This window comes from Canis lupus, chromosome 11, assembly GCF_011100685.1.
Source record: "Canis lupus familiaris isolate Mischka breed German Shepherd chromosome 11, alternate assembly UU_Cfam_GSD_1.0, whole genome shotgun sequence".
Taxonomy (NCBI): Eukaryota; Metazoa; Chordata; class Mammalia; order Carnivora; family Canidae; genus Canis; species Canis lupus.
In genome coordinates, this window is record NC_049232.1 from 18,607,140 (window position 1) to 18,628,295 (window position 21,156).

General features: G+C 34.7%; 1 protein-coding gene and 1 pseudogene across 1 annotated transcript in view; one reads left to right on the plus strand and one right to left on the minus strand.

The window, feature by feature from the left end:
- The window catches only part of CHSY3 (chondroitin sulfate synthase 3), a 267,680-nt gene that overhangs the window by 57,974 nt on the left and 188,550 nt on the right, over nucleotides 1-21,156 (plus strand). The gene's annotated exons all lie outside the window — the stretch shown is intronic.
- On the minus strand, nucleotides 20,703-21,099 carry LOC102151274 (annotated as a pseudogene).

The window sequence follows — 21,156 nt, forward strand, 5'->3', positions numbered from 1 at the left end:
ACAGGCTGTTTCTAGATTACCACTCAGAACCCTCAGATTCAAAAGGCTAGTTATCTAACTCCTTATTCCCTAAATTTACTCTGGTGGTTATTGACACTAATCCTTTGCTGTCAGGTTTTCTGTGCCTGGAGTGTTTTTGCTGCTTTGGCAAATCTTCCTCGTATTTCATGTCTGGCTCAAGTCAACTTCCCTGGCAAAGACATTTTCAACTGTTCCCATCCCTATTAATCATCCCTTTCCAGAACTCTTTTAGCCCATATTGTTTCACATGTCCTTGCCGCCTAAACTTTTGTATGCTCATTCATCTCTATCCTCAATGTGTGACTATATTTTCAAATAGGTTGTAAACCTCTGTGGTAAGGGATCACGTCATACCTTCATTTTGTTTGTTTTTGCAGTGCCCAGCCGGTATTACGGATACAACTGGCATTTAATAGTCCTTTGGTTCAGTGAATAAGCCCAATTACTAGGTGACGATTTCTAATTTCTAAGGACCAACAACTATAGTTTTTTAACTGCTTTCAAGGTGAAAGCTTATTAAACTAGGACTAATTCATCCACGCTGAGTATTTTAGTGAGAAAAGATGTTACCTTTGAGAACAAGGGAGAAATTCTAAGCAGAAATATCTGCTTACATCACTGTCAATCACCTATGAGACAAAAGGCCAAAAGCACAGAATTTTTAGTTTTAAGGATTGTGCAGTGAAAGAAAGTGCACTTCTTCTTGGTTTGATACTTAAATTTTGAATATCCACAAAAAGGTAATTGATTCTAATTAAAATGAGAACTCTCATGTTGAAATCTGTTAAAAGCATAATTGAACATAAAATGTGCATATAACATCATCACCACAAACACGTGGACTGTCATATTGTCCCATTCAGTCTAATTGTCTTTCTGACAGTGTCATCATCAGCTGTATGCTTTTGTTTTTGTTTTTTTGCATTTAACTAGATAATAAGGCTTAAATGCTCCTAATTTCTTGTAATAAGCCATTGTTAGGGTGCCATCTGTAAGCATGTAAGAATATAGTTTCATCTTTTGCCACTCTTTATGATCTCAGTGATAAAAATCCATATACAGTTCCTGTTGTTTAACCCAACACTTAGCTTTAGGAATTACCACTAAAAGTAAGTGATGCATAGAGGACAGAGAGAAGAATTCCTCAGTGTCAAAGTGAATAGTGTTCTACTAATATGTGCCTATGATCCTTCTTTCCATTTGGAGTGGCCTTTGACAATCCATTGCCCAACAGAGTGGTTTGAGCTCAAATTTCTTCACTAGATCTTTCTTCAGAGGGGTCATTGCTCCTATGCTTATGTGTTTTATTTATATTTAATATTTAATGTACGTTCACTTGGAAAAAAACAACAGAAAGTATTTTTTCATTTAAATTAAGAGTTAATAAGTCCAGCCATACCAATACTAAAACATTCTAAGAAAATCTCAGCAGCTAAACAGACTTCAGTGTTTCTGAAAGATATAAGAGTGAAAGATCACGCAGGAGAGGGGATGACTTGAGGACATTTAACCCTGTCCCTGGAATGTTTACCTTCCCACTTTCTATTTCTAGTATTCCAGGATGTTGCAGAACAAGCCCAGTTTAGTCTTTGCAGCCTCACAGAGTATATATGGGAGGTATCTTGTTTTCTCATAACTGAAAATTCTTGATTGTACTAGCCCTTCTTTGCTAGGTAAAACTCTTCATATTTGTTTTAGGGACTCTGTTCTGGGAGGTCTCTACCATGAAAGCAGCTACTGTCCTATTTCTGCAGTCAGGTGTGTGTGTGAGTGCATATGCACGTGTGTATGCTTGTGTGTCTCTGTGTGTCTGTGTGTTATTTGTGTCTGGATGAATATGGGAAAATGCCCTGCAGTTGGACCCTCAAAGATACTTTCTCCATCCTCTGTGCACTCAGCATCAGGCACATATAGTTGTCAGGAAATAAGTAGAGAGACTCTTCTCTTTATTCCTCTCCCACTATCCAATGCTTAGATATTGCCAGTTTGCCTGCTGCCTGTGCCTGCATGTTGTGGTTACTTGGGTCTTAATTTTGTGCCTTATGTCTTCTCATGGCCGTCACCTCTGTCTTGTAGGCTTGTCCTGCCTACTTTGCCCTTTTCTCCCATGCACAGCCTTGTCCCTTCTAACAAGATCTTTAGTCCACTGACCAGATCTTGTGATGGGTCACTCCTGCCTTCTCGTCTCATGATGAGCCTCATGCCTTCTGTTGCTCTCACATGGGGATTCCAGCTGTCTCACATGATGCTCCCTTCTTCTCTCTCCTTTGATGGCTCTTGGATTAACTGCCTTTCTTGTGAGTTATTCTTTAGCCATGGGGTTTTTGAAACCTTTGGGCCATAGATTCTGCCTCCGCTAATGATGCCTTATCAGGAATTTAGTCCTGTAGGCCATGATTGTTGATGCATTCATACCACTCAATGCAAGGTCATAAGGTTTTCCAAAAAGAGCTCATTCTTGTTTTATTCCTTTTAATTTAATTATACTTTCTATGAAGAATTTTAAAGAGGATCTAGATTCCTATCATAGTCCTAGCTTAGCTACTTCTAACTGCATATTAAAATGAACTGAGCAAATTTTGTCTGTCTTTATATATCTCTCTGAATTATATTCTTTTATGATTAGCTATTTTCTGAATATAAAACTCTTGTTCTGTTTTTAATGAATATAAAGTGTTTCCTTTTGAGCAGTTGCTAAATTTTCAAGTTAATTTCAAATGCAACTCCAGTTTCTTTAGGAATTCAAAATGCTTGTTTTTCCACCTCTCTCTTTCTGATACCCATGGTTGTTTGGTATGATTTCTGTTAGAAATTTTCAGTGGCCTGTATTGTCATTTTGTAAAAATCTACTTTGCTTAGTCTTTGCAGGCAGTGCTTTGATTAAAGACCTCATTTACACTCCTGGAAGAATGATGAGCTGCACTCGTATAGTCCATCCCCTCTCCAAATAATGGCTTCTGTAGTACTCTTTCTTAAATATGTCATTCTGGATAAGGCATTTTTATGCTTAGGGTTTTTAAATGTCTCCCTACTGACAAAAACTAGACAATATAGCAAGATCTGCCCCTGCTTACATTTTCAATAAAAATTACCCTATTCCTTCTAAAACCCAAACTACTTGTATTTTCCCTTATAATGATATGCTATTTCATAACACCATGATTTTTTTATATGCTAGAACCTCAGTCTGGAATGCTTTTATTTTGTCTCTTTGGTGAATTCCTCTCTGCCTGCATTCTTAATAGATTGACTACCTCTGAACTTTTTAAAGTTATAAAAATAACTTATTATCCCAAATAACTGGATATGAAATATTCTAGTTTCATCAAATGTATTCTGGAATACATTTGGAATAATGGATTTTCTGGTACAGAACTTCTTTCTAGTAATCCTTAATCAGAAGGGATATATTTGAACTGTTGAGGCCTTTTACAGTGATCTGGTTACAACCTCCTGCCTGGTCCTCCTTGCAAAACACGTATAAGGGATGGAATGTGCCAGTCTGGGTATGCTGATTATCACCACAGGAAGGAGAAAGGAACTGGCCCTTTTGTGGTCTGACTCTGAATTAGACCAGTTCGAAAAACAGTCATTCCAGTTGAAATACTTAAAATGTGTTTGTGCTCACACCCTTACTCTTATGCTTTTGATATGGTTCCTGTTGCTCCTCTTTAAACTGGGATTTTAGAAAACACTAGAATCTTTTAAATGATCTCTGATAAAATGCAAGTAGCATAGTTGAGAATCAAAAGCAAAGGACTCTATGTATTTATGTTCTTCAGGGATGTTGGGTGTGGTTTGGTAGGTGGTGTACCTTGCAGTTCTAGAGAAACTGCATGGCATGGTTCTAAGGGGTGGCACTGAGAAAAGAAGGCTGAGCATAGGATTTCTTCATTGGGTGGCATGGCGGGCAGTGCAGAAGACAGTAAAGAATCATAGCAGATCTTATAGATTTCAGGCCACCATAGAGAGTCCTTTGTTCATTCTGTGAAAGAGATCTAAATTTATCATTTCTGCTGGAAAATATTTTATTGGCATAATACACTGTGTAGGGAAGTCATGTCATGTTAGATAGGATGACATTTAATTTTTTTAAAATTTTTACTTATTTATGATAGTCACAGAGAGAGAGAGAGAGAGAGAGAGAGAGAGAGAGAGGCAGAGACAGGCAGAGGGAGAAGCAGGCTCCATGCACCGGGAGCCCGACATGGGATTCGATCCCAGGTCTCCAGGATCGCGCCCTGGGCCAAAAGCAGGCGCCAAACCGCTGAGCCACCCACGGATCCCCTAGGACGACATTTAAAACCTAGTAAGACTGTGGTTTTCATTGTTTCTGCTATAGTATCATCTACTAATAATTTTAGTTTTCAAATTGTATGTAATTATTACTTACATATAGTTACATCATAATTTACAATGCAACAAAATGACTTCTCCTTGACGCTCAACTTGTAAAGGAGGTAACAAGTTGAAGAATGTAACTAAAGTACTGATTATAAGCTGATTATCATGATCTTTAATGGTAGGACAATAGTTTAATACAATAATGAATTATTCCTGTGTAACAATCATTTTAGAAATTTTGACTAAGATGGTCAAATAGTAATTTTATTTTTTAGAAATTATTTATTTGACAGAGAGGGAGAGGGAGTGCAAGCACAAGCAGGGGGAGTGGCAGGCAGAGGGAGAGGAAGAAGCAGGGAGTTTAGTGTGGCCCTTGATCCCAGGGTCCTGGAATCACAAACTGAGCCGAAGGCAGAAGCTCAACCCACTGAGCCATCCAGGTGCCCTCAGATAGAAATGTTAAATAATGGTTTACTTAATCTGATTATTTGATGGTTTTTAAAATTTTTATAAATAATTTTTTTCATACATTATAGTATGTCATTCTGTAGGTATTTGAAATATTTCCCTCTGAAGCTTTTCATATGGTCAGCCTAGTGAGGCATCAGTATAATGAAGAAATTAATTTTAAATCATCTTTCTTACAAGATTTCTCTTCTGAGAATGATGTCTCTTCTGATGATGATGACAATGATAATGATGGTAACATGATATTTACTGTATGATATTTTAGCTTGTATTATTTGAAAGTCTGTATTTTAAATATTTTGTATAGGATTATTGCACAGATTTAAGGAAATAGTTCATGAAGTAGATGCCATGATGTTCCTCTTTATGCAAGGAGTCTGAAGGATGGAGAATTGAAGTAACTTGCCCACGTTAGTAAATGGCTGCAATCAGAGTTTTATCCCCGATGGTCTGACCTAATTATATGTTCTGTGTGTTAGAGAGAGAGAGAGACTGAGGAGGAGGGAGGGAGGGAGGGAGGGAGAAAGGAAAGAAAGAAGGAAGGAGAGAGAAAGAAAAGCTTGTTTGACTGAAATTAGGGGCACAACCTATATCCATTTGTCTAGCAACCCTCAAATGTCTGTAGGTTCAGTTGAATAATCTGAACCAAAAGATTTGCCCAAGCCCTTTATTTTTAAAGTTCAGACACAGCTGAGTAGAGAGATCAAGTAACTGCCATGTACCTTCTCAGGGTCAGCTATCAATAACTAGTTTTAGGATTGAAAACCTCATTACTCAAATCAAGTGTTGTTTCTGCTACATGATTTGCCCTCATATTTAGTTTTACTTAAATGCAACTTCTGTGTTTGAGACATCTGTTAAGTCAACATGTATCACCTATTTGTCTATTACTTAATATGTACCAGGGCCATCTCATCTCTTTCTGTACCCTAGAGGTGACTTAGACACTTATTAAAGCTGATCCATAGTTAGAAGCTTTTTAGAGGCTGAATTCACTGGCTTGGACCTGAAGCCATTATATTCACTCCCCTGGGTTTGGTCAAGAGTGCGCGCACAGAGAACTGTGTCAGGAATGAAACAATTGGCTGGAGTTTCTCTTGCTCAGGGAATACCAGCTGTTTTATTATCTCTCCTCTTGGTACAATAATTGGTTTGAAAATGTCCCTATCTAGAACCCTGCAGCTGCTGGAGATGTGCAGCAAAGATTTCACAAAGAAGTAAGATGTGATCAGTCAGTTTGGAGCTAGAATCAGTATTTCATGAACTGGAAATTATCCTGATTGGCAGAAAATTCCTGAGAAAGAAGCTTGTCCATCTGCCACTTAGAGTACCCTTTACCAGTTTGAATTGCTGAACAAACCCTTTTCTTTTACCATCAGCATATGTGGCGTCTTTATAACTTACCTCCCCACTGTGGATTCAGATTGTGTTCTCATGGTCAACGTCATTCAGTAACTGTATCATATTCAATGAACATTCCAGGCTCTTGCCCCTTGCATTTGGGTACCAGCACATATCTGTGCTGATCTATGATCTGTGATCATATCTGTGTTCTGTTACTAGTTCGGGTATCACCACTATTAAAGTCATGCTCCTTGCCTACTGAAATGGGGCAGATTCAGGAATACGTGGCCTTTGCACTTACTATAGAAGTATGGTCATCACTTAACTTGATAATCAGAATTTTCTACGAGATGATTCATATGTATATGGGTATATTGTTTGCATTAACTAGCTTTAGATATACTTAAGAATCATTATGGATTGTCTTGCTCATTTCTGAAACATCATTCATTCCCTTTTAGTAACTAAGAATATAATGCAAAAGTAAATAAATTCTAAATGTTTAGGGTGACATGCTCAATTTTTTGTAGCATGGAGCATGATGTTTCCCTCTGAACTATTTGAAGAACACTAGGGAAAACCTATTAAAAATAGGTGGAGGCTATAAATTATAAAAAGTTAAAAAAGCAAACGTATAGTGATTTGAGCTCTATAACCATTCCTGTCCTGGTTTCATGTATAACATCCCAGTGAATATCTCAGATATTTGCTGTAACAGATGTCTACCTAAAGACACAGGGAATTTTTTGAAGGTACTTGAATCAAATGTTATAAAAGCAGATTATTGCATATCTGAGAACCCTCCTTTTTAAAAAATTGTATTCCTTTACCAATATTTAATATTTGAGCTTTCTGATTGAAAGTTGTACATGTACATAAAAAATGTTTCACATAGATTTCTTTTTTTAATGGTGAGATTTCAAGCTATGTATATAATGGTTTCTATTAGCAACTTTCTGCTGTGGTGTTTTTATCTCATGATGAACAAAACTCTCTAATAACTTGAAAAAGATTTGTTAGAGAAGCTACATAAATTACATTGTTTTTCTTGTGACAGTCTCTGACTAGGGGTAGTTCACTTGGGCAGCTTATAAAGCCTAAAGATTCGTTCTTTAAAGAAAAATTTTTATTCTTTAATTTCGTAAAAGAAAGTAGCTTTCTAGTTGAATATGTATAAGCTAGATATAAGATGGAATAGTATATAAGTAAGACATTCTTGTTTATTTTAGCTTTCCCTTTTTTGTTTAGATAATAGTCTAATTTTCATTGATGTCATTTAACTGAGTAGTTACTATGCAAGAAACTGCATGCTAGGTATATTAAATATAACACTTTCGATCTGATGAAGAACTATATGACCATAACCCCGCTTTACTTATGAGAAAACCAACACTCAGATAATTTTACATAAAGTGACATTACAAAAGTTATGCAGGAAATCATGTTGTCATTCCAAGTTCCAGTCACTTTGCACAAATATCACACTTTTTATACCACGGTGGCCCCAAGGACAAAATGAATCCAAAGAAAGTAATTTCAAAGATAGGTTATATATTGAACTACTGATTAGCAGCAAAATGATAAAGTTAAGCAGGCATTTAGGACAATGCTTTGTTTGTGAATTCTTGTTGCTCCCTGCTATAGCAGCTCAAAACAACACCACTTTTGTGCATAAAATGTGTCTTTATTAAATAAATTATCAAGTTATTTTATTAACTTAATAAGTTAATTTAAAGTATAGTTGTCTAATATCTAAAGCTAGTATATCTGTTAGAGAGTTTTAACGGTGTAGGCAGACAATAAATAAAATATGCTGATGATTCATCAAAATGTGAAAAAAGTATGCACTGAACAAAATTTACCCAGGTGTCAACATTTCAATGATTACTCTTCTTAAAGAAGTTAAGTATTCTTTCACTTACGAAGAAAATCAAAGATTGGAAAATGTTATTTTATTACCATGCAAATGACAAAAGATTAATAATGAGATTTTCTGTTCTACAATTTTAATTTAAAATAACTACTTTTAACAACATACGTGAAGATATTAAGTCATTTCCTTGGTTTTAGCTTGCTCATTATTACCATTATACGTATAAGCAAAAAGTAAAACAACTTATTTCAGGGGAAAAAATTAAAGTGGGGGGGTAGATTTCTACATAGGGATTATAAAAGGCAATATTGAAAGAAATCCATCTGAAATTTCTTTTACCAGATGTCCTCAGCCCTTTTTGTTTGTCAGTGTCTGTTGTGCTTGTTTTCCATTTCAATACAACTTTCTGTTTTTCTAGAAAGTAAATATGTTAATTGCTTATATAGGAGTTTACAATGCTATGAATTGAATATTAATTTCACTTATTTTTAAATATTCCAAGCTTGGTGTTCTAATTATTTTGTTGGGTTTCATTGTTGTTTTTTGCTTTTGAGGAAAGATGGTCAACATTCTGCTTCCACTGAAATATTTTCAGTAATGTTTATAGTATATCTTTGATCCCAAAGCTTATAATAATATCTAAACGAAAAGATTTGTTTTAGTCATATATAAATTATTTAATATACAGTAATTTACCAATGGAAATTATGGTAATAAGTTTTTTGTAGCTTCATTAATATTTTTCTTAAGTTAGATATATTGGAAGCTCCTTGAGCTTCAGAGCCAGAGGTAATTTATCTTTATATCCCCAAGAAATTAGTACAGTTTCTGAAATGTTGCAGACTCTGGAATGTTTGTTGAATTGAACATTAATTATAAGAGTATTCAAAACGGCTGTATATTTATCTTTTAACATTATATATTTAAATATTCTTGATAGTCACATTCTTGTGAAGATATATGAATTCAGTTTAAAGAAGTAGAATAGGTTTGATGTCACCATTTAAGGTATTGTGGTGCAAGGTATCCCCTTTCAGTACGATAGTCCCTCTGTTTCAGACCTCTCAAAAAACTGAGAGATTTATCTTCTCATCTGAGTGCATCCTCTATGAGGTCCAGAGTTAGAAAGAAAGATGGGAATAGTTTTTTTTTTAATTTTCCTTTTGAGTATAGTTGTATATATAGTGCAATGTTACATTAGTTTCAGGTGTACAGCATAGTGATTCAACACCTCTATACTTTATGCTGTGCTCACCACAAGTGTAGCTACCATCTGTCATCATACAACAGCATTACAATATCATTGACTTTATTCCCATGCCTTACTCATTCTCTAACTGGAAATCTGCATCTCTTACTCCCCTTCACTCATTCTGCCCATCCCCCCCAGCACCTTTCCTTGTGACAATCTGCATTTATAGGTCTGATTCTGCTTAAAATGGTTATAGTTTTGAAATATGTAACAAGCCTGGTTTAAATTTTGTGGTTTCTTTGTGGCTTTGATGTGGCTCCTCTGAATATTATATATTTGAATAAAAGAATATATGTGCATAGAAAATATCTATATGATATTTTAGAATCAATAGATTCTAAATCTAAAATATTTATGTGATATTTTAGATACAATAGAATTGTATCTCTATTTTAATTGTAACCCTTATTCTCTGATTATTTTGAGTTAAATTGAGGAAAAGAGGATTGTTCATTAACAGAGGAAATCAGGATATAAAAAGATGAAGAGAAATGATGAGTTTTTACAGATTATGATATATTTTCTATCTGAGTGTTAAACAATAGTTAAAAGTAGGAGATTTTTGAGTGAAATGTCAGTTTATGTGTGCTGCAGTCCGGTTCCTCGACATTTGTTTTCAGGACAAAATGAAAAAATGTAGGGGAAACAGGAGTGAAGCATTGTTTATAGTAGAGGAAAAACTGAAAGCAACCTAAAAATCTACTACTGGGCATAATTTAAAAAAAAATCATCGTATACTGGTAAAATTTAACATGATGCAGGCACCAAAAAGTATTTGATCTGTCGTCTGTTATTTATTATCTTAGAAAGATCTGCCCAATATGTTGTAAGAAAAAAGCATATTGTGAAACAGCATGTTTAGAATTATTTTAATTATAGAGAACTATATATTCATATGTACATATCATCCTGAAGATAAGTCCATAATGTTAATGATTTTTGCCTTCAAGCACTAAATATTTTGTCTTTTTCTTATGCTCTAATGAATTTTTCCCCAGTGACTCTATATTATTTTAGTTTATCCAAATACATAAAAATATTTTAATCCACCTGGGAAAAGAAAAAAACCTGAGCATGTTCGATAAATTATTTCAAAGCTTGGAATTATGGTTAGCTTCCTTAACACAACTCTATTTGTTTATTTACAAATTTATTTAGCTGTTTAAGAGGTCAGTGTTGTACTGTCATTAAAGAAATTGCTACTAATTTACTAGCAGGCAATATAAACAAGAAATGAATCTAATGTGAGAAAATATTTGAAAAATAAAATTATAAGTGAGGATTAAAAATTGACTGAAGGTTTAGGTCTCTCTCTTTATGTATTATATACTCATTCGTTGGTTGATATCATGTGGCACTTCAGCTTTCCAGTTCACAAGTGGTTCAGTTCGAATGAGATTCTGGCTTGCTGTTTAATAGGACTTGAGTGCTGTGTATATTTTTAATTTTACCAATGTGTTATCTTTTAATAATCCAGTTCATAATTTAGTTTCTCTTATAAATCCTGTTTTAGGTTTTCTACTCTTCATTAATTTATTTATGTGATAGGAATTCACTTGTCGATTATTCTTTTCATATATTTCTCTATTCAGTTATGTTCTTCTGATGTGAAAACGACTCCTCAGTGAACTGTGTGGATAATAGTTGGCTTGGTTTCCTTCATAATCGTAAATGCCTTTAAACATAGGACAAATAAAAAATATATCTGTGTCATCTGTATATTACATGTAGATGTCAACCCCATTCTTTCATCATCATTTCCCCTTTGGAATGTACAATAATGTCTGTAAGGCAGTTGATCAAAATTTGTGTCCTGGAGTTTTCTTTGGACAGTTCAGTTTTAAAAAGGGAAAGAACAGGTTCCTGGGTGGCTCAGCGGTTTAGCGCTTGCCTTGGGCCCAGGGTGTGATGATGGAGTCCTGAGATCAAGTCCCACATCGGGCTCCCTGCATGGAGCCTGCTTCTCCCTCTGCCTGTGTCTCTGCCTGTCTCTCTCTGTGTCTCTCATAAATAAATAAAATCTTAAAAAAATAAAACAAAACAAAAAGGTAAAGAACAGTTACTATATTTAATACAGTACCTTTCCTTCGTTCTTTTCAGTGTATTTTAGAGGTCTTGACAAATTCAAATGTAAATGAAACATTTCTCTTTCTAGGCTTAAAACAAGATTATATTAATTTAATTAAAGCAAAGTATCAGAAGCAGCACTCACTAAGTTTGATAAACAGTAATGGCGTTAAGCCTAATTAGAAGTGTGTGTACTTTTAGTTTTTGATTTACACTTGAAGTGTTTTCACTCCTTAGTGTTCTGTTGTATAATAGAAGCAAAACTGATAACCACATCACAAAGATGTTTTAAGAATTAAATGGCCTAATGGAAATAAAGGGATTAACATGTACCTGTCATACAATAAAGCCCCAGTAAATAGCTTTTATTAATGGTTACTGTTCACTATCATTTTCTGATTGTAATTAGAATTTTATTTCTTGTCATTAAATTAACCAGTTACTAACTTTCCATACTTTCCACATAGTGAAGCATGATGCTTTTTAAAAAAAAATAAAATAAAATGGAATGCTTTTTAAAATAAAAATGCTTTTTAAAATAAAAATGCTTTTTAAAATAAAAATGGAACTGGGGTGCCTGGGTGGCTCAGTTGGTTAACCATCTGCCTTTGGCTCAGGTCATGATTCCAGGGTCCTGGGGTTAGATCCAGTCCTACATCAGTCTCCCTACTTAGTGAGGAATCTGCTTTTCCTTCTCCTTCTGCCTGCTGCTCCCCCTGCTTGTTTGTTGGTTCTCTCTCTCTCTCTCTCTCCTTCTCCCCCTCCCCCACGCTCTCCCCACCACCCCCATCAAATAAATGAATAAAATCTTATAAAAAGTAAAATAAAATCAAAACTTTTAAGGTATAGCTTTAAAAAGACCGTATTATATATCGAATTAAAAAGTATAGTAAAATAGGCATCTTGTGAATATGTTAAGTTGTGCCTTTGCCTCGTTTCCCTTGATTTTCTTAATTTATCAGCCCTGTAACTGTCCCCACAATGGAAAGATGACATCCTTGGGCTTTCAGTGTCTCATTCTGGCCTCTGCTGCTTTGGTAAACTGTCATTCTTTTAAATCCATCCTCACAGAGACAATGTGATTAAATGTACTTTATGCTTTGCTTAGTATTCTTTGTCTTCCTAAAGCTATACTTGTCAATATTAGAAGTGTAAACAGTGCAGCAGATTATTTAAAATAAGTTTATGATTTGCTCCATTTTTAAAAGCACATCAGCATTTTTCTACCATTTACACTCAGGTGAAGCTTAAATATTCTTTTGATTTCTGAAGAAGATGAAGTATTTTCATTGTTGCCTGATGTGGACTGTTAATGATTCTGTTCAATACATATTTATTAAGCATCAACTGTATATTAAGTGGTAGATGGATGCTAATGATAAAACCATGAAAATTTACTCTGGGATGCTCAGGCACATACAAACTCATGTTGAGATAGTTTATTAAGTGTTAAGACCAATTCATGCATAAATTGCTAGGGTAATAGAGTGTCAGAAGAGCACCTTAATCCAGTTTCCAGGAAATGAATTCAGTCCAAATAACTCTTCAGAAGGTGGAATGATAATTATATTCAGAATTATTCCTCTGAATTATCACCAAACCCTCAGTCATCAGCTGAGATTCACTTGTGATCATGATAATTTCCTGAATATTAAGCAAAACATCCTAATGCATTTTAGTAAAAAAATTAAATGTAGTAAACAAGGAGGATTGTCTGCTTGATGATTAACTGTAAAGTGCATCAGAAACCTCATTTCTTGAATATTATTACTAATCAAAGATTCACACTTTATTTGGTAGAGACTATCTTAATTCTTAATATACTATTCATTTTTATAATACCAGTGTGATTGGTTTATTACCATTTTCTATATTTCAAAAAAGTTTTCTGGCTAATGAGTTTTCTTTGGTGAAAAACAAATTGAACAGAGCTAGAAAACAGATATTATAAAAACTGTAGCAATATTTTTCATTTATCTTGTAATTATTTAAATTGCTAAAAATTTGCTTTTATTAAGGGTATGTTTTTTTACAAAGTTTAGTTATTAGACCTTGATATTTTATAAAATAAAATTTTAAAATAAAGAATACAGAAAACATAATGATTTCACCACACCTTAGAATCCAACTTATGATAAAAGGAATTACGTTCATCACTCTGTTCATAAAATTCTGAGAACTATAGCAGAGGTTTTAGCATAATCTTATCAGCAGAAATATTTGAAAAACAGAGGAACTGCATAATACAAAACTTTAAACACTCATCCCAGTTAATGGTGTATTATTAGAGAATGCAAAATGTCCTTGTCATATGAAATGGGTACAAATGTTTTTAATATAATAGACTTTTTTTTTTTATTTTTTAACTAATTGGACCTTAGGACAGATTTTGTGTAATCAATAACAGGCAATGTTTCTTAATTCATTATATCAGCTCCTTTGCAGTATTTGGGGAGTAATCTTTTAATTAAAATATACTGGTTGTCTGGCATAGATGAAATCATCCATTATAAAGGAATGATTTCTCAAGAGATATAATTATCTTATTCAAAGATATTAGACATTTAGTTATGTTGTGAGACTCGGTTTTAGCTCCCCTAAAAAGAAGACTGCCATGTCAACTAATTTTTTTCTCTGTCTTGGTCACATGTGTATGCTAGGTTTATGTTATGTATTATTTGACTATAAGTAATATGGTAGCAGGCCAGTAAGAAAAATAAATATTTTGGTAAGAATACTCTTACATTTGGACTATTTCTTTCTGTTGTTAATTGTGTTAAAGAGTTGCTAACTGTTATAGCTACAAATGTGGTCCTTATGTCATTTATTTTAACATCAGCTAAAGATGTCCTGCCTGCCTATTTCATATCATTCTCAAAATCTTCCTTTTACACTTACATTGTGCTATGAGATTTATAAATGACAACTGAATTTTTTAGGTGGCTGAAGTCATACATATATAGTGATATATGTATTTAGTGAACTAAGAAGTGCAATATAATTAATTTATGGAATACTTTATAGATATAACATTACATTTGCTTCAATATGACATCTGGGCTCAAGGCTAAAACCAGTTACTATCCTTGTCCAGGGAAGTGTACTCTCCTGTACTGGCATATTGTTCCTTGAATTTGGGTGAGTAATAGCACCAAAGGCACATAAATGTGAGTCCAGATCTCTTAGATTCTTTTAATCCTCTTTACCACTCAGGAGGGGAGTACATAGGATGAACACATTATTGATAAAAGGCATACCTTGATCATTCATCTGAAAGATTATCATTTTCCTTTACCTTACCTTCCTTGTCTTGATAAGCCTTTTCAAAAGCAGCCCTATTTATAAAAACTATTAGAGAATTAGGCAGTGGTAGAAGGATGGCCATGAAGCCCCATTAGCTTTCATAGAAAATTCTAGAAATCCCCTTTTCTGTGTTGGTGATGGTGTTAGCTTTCACCATCTTACAGCATGGGAGTTCATATACTTGTTAGAAAGCAGAAGGACTACTGTGGACTCTGCTTACTCTATATCACCACTATTCCATGCTTTATCTCCCATGTCCTCAGAAAGTATATATAATCTCATCTGGTATATATAATCTCAGCTGGTTATTGACTCTACTGTCATGGTGCTAAGCAAAAATCATGTCATATTTCCCTTTACTGCTCCAGGTCATGACCTTCACATGAAAGTCGTTTTTCATGAAGAAGAAAATGATTGAATATTAGCATTTTAAGAACATGTGTAAAAATTCTTAAATGAAAAACAAAGGAAAAGGGTCATATACAGAATAAATCTTCTTATAATTTAACAGCACAAATAATAAAACTTACTCCTCTTTCTGTATGAATTTTGAAAGAGAAAAATACACATGTATTATTCTTTTAAAATTTTTTCTTTAAAATCCAGAGCAGAGCTTTTCATTTATAGCTAATTTAGGGTATAATTAGGATAAACTTTAAGGGTCACTAAGCAGGACTTTTCATTCGTTCACTCTTTTAATCCCTAGTACCTAGAACAGAACCTAGCACATAGTAGGTGTTCAAGAAATATTAATGAATACATTTTGTGTATTCTGTTAGAATTGCCACTGTGTGTCATTGTGTGGACTAATCAAGTCAAAGATGCTGGTCATTTGCAGGGATTATCTTCTGAAGAAAGAGCTTTCATCTTTTGCAGTAATTTTAACTACTATTCAAGATTTTAGAAATGTAGAAGTATATAAGTCCATGCAACAGAGTTTAAATGAGGGAAGGACTTAAAACATGGACTTTTGTACCAACATAATTAGAGGGGACCATTAGCCCTTCTGAAAGAACAGCTTGGAATATTCCTCCATGCTGTTCCACATCTGGCAAACTTCACACAGCTGCATTTCCATGAGGGATGTCTCCAGAGTAGGCAACGGGCATACATATTAAGAGATTTTAAAGTACAATAAAATCTACTTGAAATGATTGATAACCCTGATGCTCTCTAACAATTTGACTCTTAAAGCTTTACCTTTTAGAAGCAAACCAAAAAAAAAAAAAATGTCATTGAAAGAAGAAAACCTCAAGATTAAGAATTCTATCAAATAGATTTTGGTAGATTTTAGAACATCTAGCATGACTCTAAAGGATACTACTCTGTTTTATATGTAAGTATTTACTATTGTGGTACATATTATTATTGAATATCTATAGAACCATTGTTAATTTTAAAACTAGCAAACTATTCATTAAATAAAATACATTAGGTTAATTTGAATAAAAGCACTGACATCCAGGTTTACCATTTTGCAGAGATTCCTTTTTTCTCTCATATCAAGTTTTGTAAAAATGATGTGCCACAGTGGAAAACTAACATGCAGATTTGATTTTCCTTTTCCTTTTTCTTTTCTTTTTTTTTTGAGAGAGAGAAAGAGAGTGGTGAGGAGGGACAGAGGGAGAAGGAGAAGGAGAAAGGCCAGGGCAGAGCTCAACACAGGACCCTGAGATCATAACCTGAGCCAAAATCAGAGTAGAATTCTTGACTGAGCCACCCAAGCACCCCTAACATGCAGATTAAACAACAACAAAAAGAGATTTCAAATAGCATTCTTTTGCTTTTTTTTTTTTTTCTGTTAAATTAGATCTTAGTTAAGAACACAGGCTTAGAACCAGAGTGCCTTTGTCCTAGCTCTGCCACTTGTTGATTTTGTGATATTTGGCAAATTACTTAACTTCTTGGTACCCCAGTTATCACCCATAAAATGTGAATTATTATAGTGCTAATTTCTCATAGGATTGTTTTTGTGATTTAGTGATTTAATAGAAGTAAAGTACCTAGATCAGGACTCAGCAAACTTTTTCTGTAAAGGAACAGATCATAAATACTTTGGGCCTGTGCAACTATTTAACTCCATTGTTGTGGTTTTCAGGCTGGATAGATAATCTGGACTTTTGTACCAACCAAATGAATGAATATGGTTATATTCCAGTAAAAATATATTTACCAAAACAGATAATCCAAGAGTCATAGTTTGCTAACCCTTAGTCTAAAAAATTGGTTAATATGGACAGTATTAACAGAGAATACAAATAAACCCAGTGGTATTAGCAACAAATATATTTCAGGTATGGCAGGTATTCAATAAAAATTTACTGAATAAATAAAAACATTTTGCTTAGTACATAATCAAGTTTGAAAGTAATTATTTTGTTCCACCTTTTAGAATTTTTCATCACTTAACCTGTCATAGACACATAGAATTATGAAAGTATAAAAAACAGCATATTTGAAATTCTACTTTTTTAACAAAAATACAAAGTGATTATAATGTGAAATAATGCCTGAAAATTTCTGATAGGAAATGCTAAAGTTAGTAGAAGATATAATTTGGAAATTTTGTTTTAAATATAAATGGAATTGGCTTAGGGACATTCAATGATTTGAATCAAGTCAAGCTGCGAAGCAGCAGGAATAGGTGCTAAAATGATATGAATGTGTGTATGTGTGTGTGTCCTGGCTTTCTGGTTCTATGGTGTTTCTACAAGCCAGTCTTAAGAATGATAGGTTTCAAAATGTTTCCCTTTTAGCCAAACAGAAATTGAATATGAAGATTAAAAAAATTGAACATTAAGCTATATGCATATTTGAAGATGGGTAGGTAATATATTGTCAACTCAAACTTTCAGTTTTATAGACCTCAGCTTCACTATCTGGTTGTACCTGACTCAATGCTAGAAATATTACCCCAGTCTCATTCATATCAAGGTTGGATTAATCCAGTCAGATTTCATTTGTTTATATAGTAGTGCTTTTTACTTATATTCATTTCTTTCTGGACTGACTCATTGATTCATTTAGTAACAATTTGTTGAGCATCTTCTCTAGGATAGATTTTGAGGACCATAAAATGAAAAAAAAAGAAGAAGAAGAAGAAGAACAGTCCCAGCAATCAAGGTGTTTACAGTAGAATACTGACAGTAGAGAAGCAGTAGGGTGATTAATTCATAGTTGACAAAGGTTCCAAAGAAGAAATCCCAGGGGGCTGTGAATTTTCAGAGGAAGAGCACATAATCTAGCCTTCCCAAGGAAATTACACCTAAGCTAAAACCTAGGAAAGGGGGTTTATTAGCAGGTCTTAGGATGCCTGAAAGGGCATTTCAGACAAATGGAGCATCAAGACAAGAGATCATAGGGGGATATCAAATAGATCTTTAGGGATGAGTGACAGGATAGAGCTGGAGAGGTTGTTGGTCTCTGTGGGTGTAATTACAGGGATGGTGACCAAAGCATTCAAGTTGAAGAATAGTATGATTGTATTTGCCCTTCAGAAGAACATCTGGGGACAGCAGGGGAGATTATTGGAGGAAGATGAGTCTGGAGGTTGGAACAAATTAAGAGAGTCCTGTGGTAGCAATTCAGGTGAAAGACGATGCCAGCTTGGACTTCTGAAGGGAAATTTAGAAGGCAGAGTTAAAAGATTGGAAGGTAGATTTAGAGTGGGAAGTGATTGTATAGATAGAATCAAGGTAACTTCTAGATTTTTGGTTGTCTATTACATTAATTTATATTTGGCACCCTGAGTGTGAAATTTCATCATACATTAATTATACTTTGTGTTCTTTTACAAAGTAATGATAGCATTGATATGTTCAAGATTTTGTTCCTTCGATAGTGTAACAATAATAAAGGTAAACAGTAGATGAGTTTTGAGATCTGATCAACAAGCTTCCGAGTATTTCTAAAAGTTTAATTGTCATCATTTTCTACCGTAATCACATAAATTTCTTCTGTCGCCATTGTTACAGTTGTGAAATGCAGCTTTTGTAAGTAATGTAAGTGGAATGTAGCCATAAGTGATAGATTTTAAATAGCATGGGCAGTCTGTCACTAAATGAAGAGATAAGAGAAAAAAGAGGAGGAAGAGGATGAAGGGGAGGATTCTTGTTTCCTTTTGGGAATCAGGGAAGCAGGTTACTTGTAGACCTTAGATTAAAAAAGAATGCGAGGAATAACATTGTCCTAGGGATATTAGGGGAAATGAAGTTGCTTCTTGCAGCTGTCTACATAACTGCACTGTAGTGAGCACCCTCACTGTGATAGACTCATCCTATAGTAGTACAAACTACTCTTTGTTATGCCAGTTAATTCTAAGAAGCCCTGGAAATAGACAATCAAGGATGAATAAAGAATCTTTTAATTAATTAAAGTTGTTCTGTAGCTTTCCTTTGAAGTTTTCTTTTCTGGGCACACTTTCAGCAGTTCAGACCTTCCATGTGACCATGCAAGCCAGCTTGCTAAAATTGAAGATTTGCAAGCATTCTCTTCCAGGATGTTACACACAGTGGCAAAGGCACACATTTTCTTTTACCTTTCAATCACATACAACAATAAAAGTAAATTAAAATCGACTAGAGTTCAATAGTACATTACATTGGCATTCTAACAAATGATTTCCTTGGTTAAGCCTATATGGCTTTTTATAAGAATAAGAATATCTCCCCTACTCTTATTTATTTTTTAATAACATTTGATTTCATATAAACTTTTCAGTTAGAAAACAGAAATCACTGCCTTATTTCTTTTTTACGACAAAATGATGCTAAAGTTAATCACAAATACAACATAGGGTATGGAATGGGAAAAGCTGGCATTCTTTGGTATTTAAAGATTTTTGTCTTAAATTCTTGAATGCATTTCATATACTTTAGATTTTCAAATGGAATATATCTTTATACCATCCTGGTGAAGCAAGGAAGCAATCTCTGATTCTGATGTCTGTTATTGATAGTACTATAGGTAGGGGAGGTGGCTTGTGATCAGTAGTCCTGACTCATCAGTACATCCTGTGTTTCATAGCGGCAGCGATCATTTGTAGTTGCTGTCACCTTCAGTGGCTTTGGCTTTTAAATCTCTGATTGGCCTCAATGTTTCGCTTGAAAGAACTAAGCTATTTCTAATTGTAACATGTTGTTCTGTTTGAGGCAATTTCCTAGTAAATCCCCAGTCATACTATGTTATACCAAATTGTGCTGTAAAGCAGTAGTTTTACATTTCCACATTCTTACATATATTCATTATTATTATTATTATTATTATTATTATAGATAAAATAATAATTATTGTTCTATGTGTTGAGTGTGGGAATGTTTTAAGTTCTATTTTTAGTTTTTGGAATAACAAACTTCTGTTCAGTGATATGGCACTCAAAACACTGTTCTGAATGTTTTATAAATGTCACATAATTTTCATCCTGGTTTTTAGAAGTAGGTACTATTTATTATGTGCTGTTTTAGGTGGGAAAAAATGAGCTCAGAAAGTTTAAGTGACTTGCTCAACTTTAGTTGGCAAATTAATATGTGTTAGGATTAGGATCCTTGTACTTAATCACTCATTCTGACTAGCATGTAACCATATTACTGCCTTTTTTTCTTTCTTTGTGTGTGTGTGTGTGTGTGAGAGAGAAAGTAAGCTTTATTTCTACTCTCAGATTCTTACAACTTTGCATATAGTCCTCATCCCATTCTGCCTCAGAAATGGCAGAAACTGTAATAAATGATCCACCCCCCATACAACACAGTGAATTTTAATTTCCCACCTCTCTTAGTGGGAAGGGAGGTAACACTATACACTTTTGGAGGTGCCCCAAAGATTGTCTGGCACTTTGGTACAGAAAGGATTTGGTATGATTTTTTTTATTGGCCTAGGATACTAAAAGGCACATAAAGTTGGTCGCTCAACCTCTCTGGGGTGGGGTGGAGCAGAAGTTAGATTGGAGGTGGCCTTGGTGTAGGCTCAAGTTCTGGATGACAGAGGTGGTTCATCCTGGGTGGCTGGTGGGGTAGCTGAGGGCAACCTGAATGCTCAGGCTGGATAGATGCTGCTCTGGTGGCTTTCCTCTGCCCCATCCACCAGCTCACTGCTCTGAAACCGTAGCTGGATCTCCCTCTGGGCCCCCTCCATGTAGTCGTTGGAGTAGATGATGTTCCTGTTGATGTGAACTTGGAAATACCCCCTGATGGTGCCAGAGGCAGCCTCAGCTGAGTCTGTGTGTCCCATCATGGCCTTTGAGGAGCACCCACGTTGGAGTCTTCCCAGATCATGGCCACCACGGGGCCGGAGTTCATGTAGCTGAGGAGGGCTGGGTAGAATGACTTCGTCTGCAGGTCATGGTAGTGCTCAGCAGTATCTTCATCCCCATCAGCTTGAAGCCCCTCCTCTCGAAGTGCTGGATCACATCCTCAACAATCTGCTTCTGCATCCCATGACTTCATGCAACCAGGGTCCAGAAGTAATCAATTATTTAAGTTGCAGTAAT